The 12,120-nt window shown below is 37.8% G+C and overlaps 1 long non-coding RNA gene across 1 annotated transcript in view; it reads left to right on the top strand.

The window, feature by feature from the left end:
• LOC311603998 overlaps positions 1-8,428 on the top strand; it is a 52,137-nt gene extending 43,709 nt beyond the window's left edge. The window contains exons 2-3 of the long non-coding RNA XR_014781356.1: positions 4,055-4,171; positions 7,411-8,428. This is a non-coding gene — a long non-coding RNA (uncharacterized lncRNA). The remainder of the gene's footprint in view (positions 1-4,054; positions 4,172-7,410) is intronic.
• Positions 8,429-12,120: the final 3,692 nt, after the last annotated feature.

The raw sequence follows: 12,120 nt of genomic DNA, 5'->3' as shown, positions 1-12,120 counted from the left end.
TGGGGGAAACTAGAGGCAAATAGTCTTCTCAGATACTTTGTCAAAGCAACTGAATTTCAAAATTAAATTTGAAAATGAAATCCTACAAATAAATCTGTATCAATACAATCCTAAATCATTGTCTTTAAAAACAATGATTCTCTCTCTCTCTCTCTCTCTCTCTCTCTCTCTCTCTCTCTCTCTCTCTCTCTCTCTCTGTGATTGTGTGTGTGTTGGGAGAATTGGTGCATGCACACATGTGCACTTGAGTATGTGTGCCCACGTGCAAACGTCTTCCTGTATTGACTGCCACCTTATTTTTGAGACAGCATCTCCTACTGAAACAGAACCCTTCTCTTTCAGTACCCGTAGCTATACCCAGATTTTATGTGGGGACTGAGGATTTGAACTTGTGTTCCGTTCCTTTGATAACAAACACCCTTACCCACAGAGCTATTTTCCCAACCCTGACAGATTCCATTTTTCATGATAGCTTTAGGGACTATAGCAGACCCCTTAGTTTACTTTTTTTTTAAAAAAAAGGCCAGCCATTATGTTAACATAAGTTAACATGTTCAAAAATGTCTACCCAATGATTAAAGCAAATCACAGAAACTGGTCACAGATGTAAGATAAAAAGCAAAACCAAAACAATTATTTAAAGAGCCAAAGGAGTTATGTTACATTTGGAGAGCCATGTAGTGACTTGATCTGAGTGACTTATTGTGTGTCATCTAAGCATCATCTAAGCTCTTTATCTTTTTCTTATTCCCGACTTTTTAAAAGCACATGATAGTGTTGGCACTGTAGCTCAGTGACAGAGTACCTTTCTAGAGTAGTGAAACCTCATATTTAATGCCCAGCATTTCAAAAATATGTTTGGGAAACATAATAAAATAGTCTTTCCAATTAAGCATAACTTATTACAGGAATTTTACACATTAACATACACTTATGAGGATAAGAGCCTAAAACAAATAGGAGGCCATTATGTAGCAAAAGTTGTGAATACTCGTTATAAATAAGGTACTATGTAAAACATCTTATTCTTAAAACCAGTACTAGATATATAATTGCCTTCCTTTTATACTGAAATGTGAAGTCTGCTGAATTTTTTGTAAAAAATTTCCAAGGGCATATAAAGAGAAAACATATGAAGATCCAGAACACTCAAGGGTAGAAGACAGGTTGTTGGAATCTTACTAAATTCTTACACATGAAGAAGCTATTGTGGCATGGGGTTACTGCATTCATTGCTTAGCATAACTATGTATCTTTATTTAAATTATACTCTTCTGGGCATCTATAACACCCACTATCCCCATCTGAGAACCTTCCAACTCCTTGCCTTTCCTGTGTGAGTGTTTCCAGTTCACACACAGTATTTTGATGCTATTTTACTAGTTTCTATTATATCAAGAGAAGTTATTACTGCTTTACTCTCTGTGACATCATCCCTCTTCAATTTCAGCCCATCTAAACCCTCTGCAAATAATTTTGGGGCAAATCATCATAGGATTTAGGATAACTTAATTCAAAAGTTCATCTTCAAATCTCTTCTGCATTGAGCAATTACTGCTTTCTGTACACAGAACCCTGGAACCAACCAATTCTGTCAAGCCATGCCCTCTCAGCATCATGTTACCTACCTCCTCATTTCACCATCATGCTAAAATCTGATTTTTTCCTTATCGATGTTAGTCATTCTTTTTTTGCAGCTAGAGTACCATAGAAATGATTCCTACTGACTTCATAAGCTATAGGTTTTCTTTATCTTCCCCATAATGTTTTATATACTTTTTATTTGCATTGGCTTATCATAGCTTAACCATAAAGTAGTTATGCTCTAGATGCTATGCAAGTCATTTAGTTTTGAAATGACAGTTGGATAACTGTCTAGTAGCCCCACATAATAATTGTACTTACAGGGGCTGGAGAGATGGCTCAGTGGTTAAGAGCACCGCCTGCTCTTCCAAAGGTCCTGAGCTCAATTCCCAGCAACCACATGGTGGCTCGCAACCATCTGTAATGTGATATGGCGCCCTCTTCTGGCTTGCAGGAGTACATGCAAGCAGAGCACTATATACATAGTAATAAATAAATAAATCTTAAAAAAAAAAACAAAAAATAATTGTACTTACAGAATTTTGAACAAACAAAAATACAATATTTTAAAATATTTGATTAATGATTAATTAATGATCTTTAATATTCTTAGTCATAATTATTTTCAGATAGTTTGTCATCACTAATATTCCATTAATAAAATATATATAATATAGGTGGGTTTTACAATCAATTCTTAATACTACAAATCAGTTAGGATGGTAGGAATCCTATACTGGATACTGATAATCACCCCAAAATGACATAAAATATTTAAAGATTTGATGGGCTGGAGATACGGCTCATTGGTTCAGAGGACTAACTACTCTTCTAGAGGATCCAGTCTTACTTCCCAGAATTCATGTGGCATCTCACACCCACGTGTAACTTTATTTCCCTGAGACCTGGCACCTTCTTCTGGTCTCAGGCACACATACAGGCAAAATATCCATACCAATAAAACTGAAAATAATAAAAAATTTAAGCATAATTAAAAATTTGATTTACTTGATATTTCTTGTTTCATTTAACATGTTTACTTAAATATTTTATTGCATTCTCCAAGGAGATTTAGGGTAAGTCAACACTCTATATGAGATCCTTTTTACATGTAAGAATATACTATTTGTACAGGACATGATGTTTCAAATTTAGCATCAGCCATTAACCCTCAGCAGAGATATGGATGTGTTTACATGTCCTTTTCCCCATCTTTTCTAGTCTTTACCACCAAACCTTCTCATAAGAGCAGAGTATTATTCAGATTTTCTTTTGGGATTTTTGTTGTGATTTTTCTTAAATAATTTCTTTGAAGAACTGCTTTTAAAGAAAGTTTCAACTTTTAAAGAGAAGTATATATCACCTGTTCTGGTAATATGCCTAGCTGTCATATCCAGGCAGCCAGAGTGATGTTAGTCCAGGTGACTGAGACCTGAACTTACATTGTAAGACGTACAACCATCTGTGACAACATTTGTAGTAATGCCAGGCTCCTGGAATTGATGAGTGTGCTTTATCGCCACTCTGGGGTGCTATCTGTTTCAGAGAAAGGGCCAATTGACCTTTGGCCAGACATATAAGAAGTCCCATGTGGAAACTAGTTCTCTAGAACCATCTCTTAGTGATATTTTAGTGCCTTTTGCATTTAGCTCTTAAAGCAGCAGTCAGGCCAGACTCCCCCTCAGTGTAACTTGGCTCTCAGCAATCCCAACTATCATGTTAACATTCCAGGCTGCAGTCCTTCGAGGGGCGGAAAGTCTCCCTGTGGCAAATGCTAAGGGAAAAAAACCTTTGGTAGTTAAACCCCCAGCTAAGGCGCAATGGCCCTCACTCTGTCACAGACTCATCTGGAAAGCTACCCAGTTTCATCTGCACAGGCTCCCCAGTTTTCTGAGAACCTTGAGAAACCAGCCTGCTGCTTTCCAGGGTAGTCTGCTTTGAAGGAAATGGGTCAATCGTCCATACTTTCTCATCCTATGTGAACAAAGGGAAATGAGGGTTGTTTTTCTATGATTGTTTTTCCATACTTCAGTAAAGTTAGGTAGGAAGATACAAATTCCACATTCTAATAGGAGAGAAAGATATACGTGTGTCCCAGGTAGTAGGTAGCCCTTCCTTTCAAAGTTTTTTTTCTTTGGTATTGTGTAAAGGAGAAACATACTTTTTCTTCGCTTCTGAAGTGTTTTTTTTAACCTCCTCATGGCTTTCTTTTACCTGTGTTCATACACCTTTTTACCTTGTAAATTCTTCTTGCTCATATACTATTGCAGATAGGTACATTTCATAGGATGTATGGGTTTTCTTAAAGGTATTTGCGGTGTTGTTACAGTGCAAATAATGTTCCTATGACAATGCGTGTATTCTATATGGCTGAGGATACACTGGGGCAAAGATCTGGCCATCTCAGGGATTACAGTTTAGGAACTGCTTTGGCACAGAAGACTGTAAATTTATCTAACTTTCCCAGTAGACTCTCATGGGGAAACTACACCAAGCGAAATAACGAGGCAAAGGGAAAGTGTTTAAAGTGTGGTGAGAGACTGAACATCGAATCCAGATCTTGGTGGTCCTGCTGATGCCCTACCAGGTATGCCAGCCACCTCACTGAGGACTGTTGTCTTACTTATGTGCCCAACTACATTTTTTAAGATCCTTATAATGTTTACACATATTTTGTGTAGAATAATGGTACAACAGACAATTATATTCCACGAGGAGTAGAAATAAAATACATTTGTTTTCACCTTCTGAACTCTCAGTTCAGTGTCTTAGAATGCTGGATGCACTTGGAAAAGGTGCGTTACATCTTGAACGGATGGATGTCAGTAAGCTAGCGGCAGCTGAGTTTTTCCAGGTCACACACCTACAGTTCTTCACCTGCCTTAAGAGTTTCCAAGTTTCAAACATTTTTGAGAAGTTTCAGTAAAATGCACAATTGCAATGTTGCAAAAATACATGTAACACAAACTTTAATAGATTTAATATTATGCATACACTGCTCAATGGCATAAAAGATATTTAGGTCGCTGTACAATCACTATCACCACTCATCTCTAGGTTTTTTCATCTCTTCCAACTGAACTTCTCTATGAGTTCTACATTAACTTCTCCTTCTTATAGCTCCTGACAACCACTTTTCTGGGTCTGACTAGTAGGCAAATCATTTACTCATTTAATTATACCATGTGCAGCTCTTTGACTGGCTTACTTAATTAGTCTTAATATCTTTAGGAATCATTTATATCTAGTACATGCCATAATTTTATTCCTTATGAAACATTTTCCATTTCTCATTGAAGCCACATAACATGTTTTATGCCACACATTGTTTGCTCATTCTTCTGCCTATGAACACTTTGGTTGTACCCACATTAGCTATTGTGAATAAGATGTTACGAACATTAGTATATGACTATTTAAGATTTGAAATAACTTTATAGAACTTGTGTGCTGACCATTTCATACATGTATGAAATGCCTACCGTAGCCACATGACATCTTTCCTACACAGGCATGCATACCCTTCCTACAAGTCCCTTTCTCACATTTACATTCTTTTGGTATGATTTGTTTGAGACTGGGCTTTCAAGGTTTTAGGTCCATATCCAAAAGTGGAATCATTGGATGATATCAGCATAGTGTTTTTCACTGGCTACCCAAGGTTGCATTCCCATCAACGTACAAGGCTTCCAAACCCTCCCCACTTCTTGACAATGCTTAATACTTTCTCTTCTGGGCTTTTTGTTTTTAGCAATAGCTGCCCTAATACATGCAAGGTGATTTTTGTTGTGGTGTTGGATTGCCTTGCTGTGGTGGACACTGATGATGAACTCCTTTGCATATGTTTTGTGGCCTTTTTAATACTGTAGTTGAAGAAGTGTGTGTGGAACCTCTTTGCCCACTTCAAAAACAGGTTTTTTTGTTATTTTTGCAGTTGCTGTATGAATTTGTGGGACTCTCTGCATTTAGGGTTATTAATTGTTTTTCCAGTTTTAACAAGACACAGTCCTTCAGCCACCAGTAATTTAAGCAGTCTCCCAAACCCTGTGTTCTACCTGTCAGAATAGCAGATATGGTGATTTGGTGACTAACAGAGTTTTAGCTTATATGTTACTCACAGTGATTTATAAATAAATATACTCAGAGCTGTCCCAACATCCTCATTTTTTCCTGACCAGTAGACTATATATATATATATATATATATATATATATATATATATATATATATATATATATATATATATATACAGGCACTAGATCATCCTAGGATGACAGTGACCAATTCCTACTCTGTATTCTTAGAAGGACACTGAGACCTGAAAGATGCAGAGGTAGTGACTCCAACTGCATCTTCATGCAACTTACATTGTTTACTGTGAAAAATACAAACAGAATTTGGAGACAGACAGTGGGTTATTTTGACCTCAGTTAGGCAGTGACTCCAGTTATACCCACTAAAACACTCCTGCAGTTCTTAATACTTGGTATACAACTATTAAGGTAGTAATGCTTCTTTCTCCATGCCTGCCAATAAAGACTTCCCACTTTTATTTCAGTAGACAAGGCAAGTAATAAACCTCTCAGTAGTACAAAAACTCTCTAGCTTTACCTCAGTTTAGACTGTAGGGATTTTGACTCTCTTCTGTTAGTGTAAAATATCATATTGATCCATTACATTGCTGATGTTATGCTGATTGGTTGTACATAGCAATACATGAATGCTAAATAGCCTTATCAGGACTGCAAGGGAGAGAGAGAGAAAGAGAGAGAGAGAGAGAGAGAGATATGATGGAAAGTCAGAGCCTTATCTCAGTGATTTGTAAAAGTTATAGTAGAGTCTATAATGGATTAATGGTCTCACAAGAAGAGTGGAAACATCAGAAGTTTCTGCTACTAAGAAACAGCAGGACTGTAGCCATTTATAATTCAAGAAGCCGCTACCCACTGCAACATGACCGAGGTGACACCTTTATCTTAAACTTATTAGCTGTATGGCTCTGATAAATACATGTCTGGCATTTAAGTTGGTCAGATGGTGACATTTTGTTTCAGCAACTGAACTGAATAAGATGCCTCTTTTCCTATGCACTACTGGTGAAAGTGTAAACTGGTACAAATACCCTCAAAATCACCACTTTCTTCTAACAGCAGGAAAGAGATCTGCAACACACTACAGTTATACCACTCTTGGGCATATACCCAAAGGACTTTATATTTTTCTAAAGTGATGCTCTTTCATGTTCATTGGTGCTCTACTTACAATAACCAGGAAATGGAAAAAGTCTCTATATCCATCAGCCAATGAATATCAAATGAACATGTATATTTATACAATGAAATATTTAGTTGTTAAGAAGAATGAAATTATGAAGTTCACAGAAAAATGAAGGGAACTGGAAACAACCATCCTAAGGGAGGAAACACAGACCCAGAAAGACAAAATGGCATTCTTTCAAATATGGATGTTAGCTCTGATTCTTTAGATGTGTGTGTTTCATTTGGAATACTCATAATGGTTTAAAACCAAGTGAGGGGCCATAGGAGAGGAGTGGGCCTTTCACAGGAGGATAGAAAAGAACAATATAAAAAGAGGAAAGAGAATAATAGATCAGGAAGTACTAAATGAGGTGAAGGACAGGAAGACAGGGTAGAGATGGGAATGCGGGAAAAAAGCCATATGGGAACCAAATGCAGTGGAAGCATTTTAAAGTATAAATATATAAATATACACATACATGTATAAAAATAGTTTTAAAAGAGTTACCCTACCATGGTGGGGGAAACAAAACCACAACTAAACATTATATATATTTTTTTATCATAGATATAGATAAATCAAGCTGGTGTTGATCAGGAAGTTTCCTCCTTGCTGATTTGTGTTCACAGTGCTGGGGATTCTATGCACATAACCGAAAGAGAAAAGCAATGGTTAAATCTCGGCCAGCTGTGAACCCTGGGAGCTACAATAATAACTGGCATGAAAAGAGAAGCCCCTTGCCAGAGTGTCATGAGTGTCATGGGATGAACCAACCACTTTCTGATAAAATCTAAGGCCCAGTGCATGAGATGGAACCTATTCCTGGACGATTTTTGGGAGAATAGATAGTCAATAGATGGGAGGAAAGAAATTAATACTACTCTTCTGAAAAATGAGCACAATTTGAAACAACTCCTAATGACTTATTGTTATACCCATAGACCAGTACATCCCTCAACCCTCATCAGAGAGGCTTCTGTTTGCAGTAGATGGCAATTAACAAACAGACTCTCAACTGGTCAGCGTGCACATAAGAAGCAACTGAAGAATGCTCAGCTCTACACGTGATACTTATATCACACACTCTCCCAAGTCTCAAGGATGCTTGCCAAAAATGGACCAGAAGGAGTGGAAGACCCATAGGTGATGGATAACTGCAAGGAAACAGTATTTTCTGAGCATGATTAGGCAGATGCACACACGAACTCAGAGCAACTGCGCCAGCACACACAAGACCTGTGCAAACTCAAGCAAGACAAAATCCCAACACCAATAACTACCATTAGCAAAGGAACCATTGCAATTGAATAGCTGTAGATGAAAGAGAGCTAGGCTTTTTTTTTCTTTAATGATGTGACCCTGGTGGGCCAACCACATCGCAGGCCAGGCCCTACTACCAGAAGGAGTTGGGCAACACAAATTTGACGTGGTGTGTTTTTTCAAAATGAAGAAAGACAAAGAATCCCTGAAGTTGGGTTGGAAGGAAGTTGCGGGTGCATCTGGCGTGAGTTTGGGAATAGGATGGATATTATCAAAACAAATTGTTGAAATTCTTAAAGAAGTAATAAAAATTATTTTATTTTAAAAACTAGGATATTTTCTATTGCATAAATGTAGATATGTCTTTGTTGGGCACTCACTTGGCTTCTGCAGATATTTGACTGGTTTTTAAAACTCCTATCAAGTTGTCATTGTCCATCTGCTGTTGTTTATTTTATATGTGTGTAAGAAGGAAGTTCCTAAAACATTTTCTTCTATTATCAAGCTCATGTGACTTTCCCCCAAATTTAAAACATCTAATTTTAGAAATAAATGGATAAGCTATAATAATTCTATACTCTCCAATGTGAGTCCAACTCTTTACCCACAACTTAAGTCAAACATTTAATGAATATGCTTGACTAATCCCAATAGTATGACTTTATGGAAATGTTTAATTTCTGCCAATTTGTTGATTTGACTCTACATACAAGCATATTCAGTCTGGTATCCTGAAGTGTGTGTGGCAATGTCAAGCATTGGGCCTGCACTAAACATGTATATAGAAACATTCTTAAGTAATTATAAAGTATTATATTTTAACAAATATGTTATTCATATGTAACAAGTGCATTATTTCCTTGTGCCCAAAATATAAAGTTGCAAATTACATTCAGGAACTCATCAAATCTGCTAGATGAATTATGTAATTCAATTTGGCAAAATTTTTTGCACACAGTACAAATAGTTTTCTTTGGTTTTCTTGGATTCTGTTCTGAGAAGGAGGTAGCTGGAAAAAAAGTGAAAAATTACAGGATATGATTCATAAAAATCCCACATCTTTTTTGTGTGCTTGTACATTCTTTTTTGAGAGGAAATATTTTTGTCCCACAGTAACGATTCTTCCTCTTTTCCATGAATTCATTTAGTCAAAAAGATATCCATACATAATCTATACATAGCTTTAAAAAAAAAAAGAAAAGAAAAAAGATAGCTGGAATCAGTGGAAGATGCAAGGCATTCGGCAGATCGAACATGTAGCATATTCATTAAATCTCTTTTTCACCAGAAAGGAATGCGAAGCCTAAACTTTAACATGGCCACAATATGTAACTCAGAGCAAAGAAATGAAACCTCAGCTCTGTGTGTTCCTGCCAAGCTTTGGCCCAAACCTTTTACTCTCCAACAAGTAATGGGTAGCTCTTTTCCTGTCATATTTGGAGAAAGAAGAAAGTGATGTCCATGTAATCTCATCCTCATTTCTGAGTTTAAGACAAGTAGCACTTCTCCCTTTTCTTTGCTGCCAGCAGGAAGATTAGACGCACTCCCCGCCCCCAAGAAAAGGCTATCACGCTCCTTTTGGCAGAGGTAATTTCCATAGCATGCCTAAACATCAAATCATTAGGCGTCCAATCTGTAGCTGCTTATGTGTTTCTGACTTTTGGTTTCCCTCTCTGGACGTCTTTTATCACTTTGCTTTTATGAAGAACTGTTTTGGAAACAGCTCTTCATTACCCTGACAGATGAGCTTTTTTTAATTGAGCAGTTTCAGAAACTAACGTGTCTTTGTGTGTGTGTGTGTGTGTGTGTGTGTGTGCTTATGAAGAATCCACCAACTGTCAGAGATAAAGAGATCCACAGAGGTCAGGCATTCAATCATCAGTTCCGTGGAATAAGCCTGGGATCATCTGCTCCCACACTGTCTTTCAAGTTCTGGGATTGTTGACAAGAATCACCCCACCACATCCGGCTGAATCTTCTGGATTAGAAAACATTTTAAATCCTGTGCAGGTTCAACACAAAAATGGTCCGATCTGCTCACTGATAAGAGATGAAAAGGACTAGAAAGGGAGAAGGGGAAGAGATTATATCAAAAAGAATAACAATTAATGCTTTAACTACTTTAGTGGTACCTTAACCAGAATTACTTGACAGAAAAAAATGTAGGGTGGATTTATTGTAGCATGTGATTTTAGAGGTTTTGGTCTAACCTGGTGGGAAGACTGGGCTATGTAGCTCGGTTCATAGCACTCAAAGTCTGTGGTGGAGGCTGTTCATGTGACAGTAAAGCAAAGAACAGAGAGAGTAACTTTCAAAAGACGACCCTTATGACCACCTTCCACCAGCAAGGCATCTCTTCCTTCAGGATCCAATGCCCTCCCCAAACACACATTCTGCTGAAAACAAGTATTCAAAACACAAGGCTGTAGGAGACATTTCTGACTCAGCCCATGATAATTAGGCAACTATTGACATTTTAGTAGTGAAAGAGGAGACAATGGTTTAATGAAGTGATGCTATCAAGGGCCGAAGAAACATTGTTGATAACCTAGAAGTTTAAACCAGGTCACCACATCTTTACAGAGTGAGGTCTAATAAATCTGCCTCGAACTAGTGAAGTGAAACGTGAAAGGAAGTTAATGCTCCATCTGAGGAGAAAAAGAAAGAAAGAAAGGAAGGAAGAAAGGGAGGAAGGAAGGAAGGGAGGGAGGGAGGGAGGAAGGAAGGAAGGGAAATAGAAAAGGGTGGAAGAAAAATATGGAGCAAAAGAAATAGGCAATATGATAATGTTTTGATAATTATTGGTTTCTTTTATGAATCAGTTCTCCCCTCCCCCTCTCTGTGTGTGTTCATGTATGTTTAGGTGCACATATCCCAAAGCATAAGGCATGCTTGTGAACTGTGAAGGTTAGATGATAGTTTTCATAAGCTAGCCTTTCCTTCAACCATATACCTTTGAGGTTGAACTCTGCTTGTCAGGCTTGTTGGCAAGTGCCCTTATTTACTGAGCCGTACTCTAGATCCGATTCATTTTGTTATTGTAATAAGTAAAATGTAATAGCAATCACCCGCTTTAGCCACTGAGCTATCTCTTCAGTGCCAAGGGTAATTTTACTACTCTGATAGACAGTGATGATATGTAAGATATAACAGGGCATGTAAGCGTTAGTGCATATGAAAGTCATTGTATTCCACAACGTAGGATACTGAGGTATAATTGAGACAATTGACTTTCACATTGAGGCTGCACTTAAATAGCTCAAGTAACCACTGCAGTAGTTGAAATATCGCACATGCTTTCCTTAACACAGATATAGATTATTGAACTATCAAAAAAAAAAAAAAAAAAAAAAAGGAAACAGATAAAAAAAACAGGACACAATCAAATAATGGACTTTACCACATGTCACAGTGAAGCCGTTAGAGAAACAGAGCTGGGAATGGGAAGGCTGGGTCCCAAGGCCTGCGTTCTCTTCTCTGAAAATCCTTCGCCAGTGTGCCAACCACACCTGGATATCTTAGAGCATAAACACGATGGTTATCCTCGGGTGCCTTTAAGATGATGGTCAGATGGCTCAAAGCATAATATACTTTTTTCACAAGCAGGTGGCCCTAATTTTAGATTCACGGACCCCAGGTAATAATCTGGGAGTGGTGATGTGCCATCTGCAACCTTGGTGCTAGTCGGGAAGGACTGGAGGAGACACCAGGAGTTTACTGGCAAGCCAGCCTAGCTGAAATAGCGAGCTCAGGGCTCATTGAGAAACCCCGTGTCAAAACTTAAGGCAGAGAACGAGGAGATATACCTGTATTAATCAGGCTTCTCTCGAGTAATGGAACCATGGGATGAGAATGTGTGGGACCACAGAATACGTGAATCATACAGTCATTCTTTAAAAAAAAAAAAAATCCATCGTGAGGCTTCTCCAAACTTCTTTCTGCAATGCCCGTTAGTTAACATTCTTGCCAGAAGTGCATAATGATGTTTTCCTCCTCACACCCTTGTCGGAACGTGGT

Source organism: Acomys minous (assembly GCF_964271855.1).
Source record: "Acomys minous genome assembly, chromosome: 8".
In the NCBI taxonomy this organism is placed as follows: domain Eukaryota; kingdom Metazoa; phylum Chordata; class Mammalia; order Rodentia; family Muridae; genus Acomys; species Acomys minous.
Note: the sequence above shows the minus strand (reverse complement) of the source record. Positions and strands in the feature narration are given on the sequence as shown.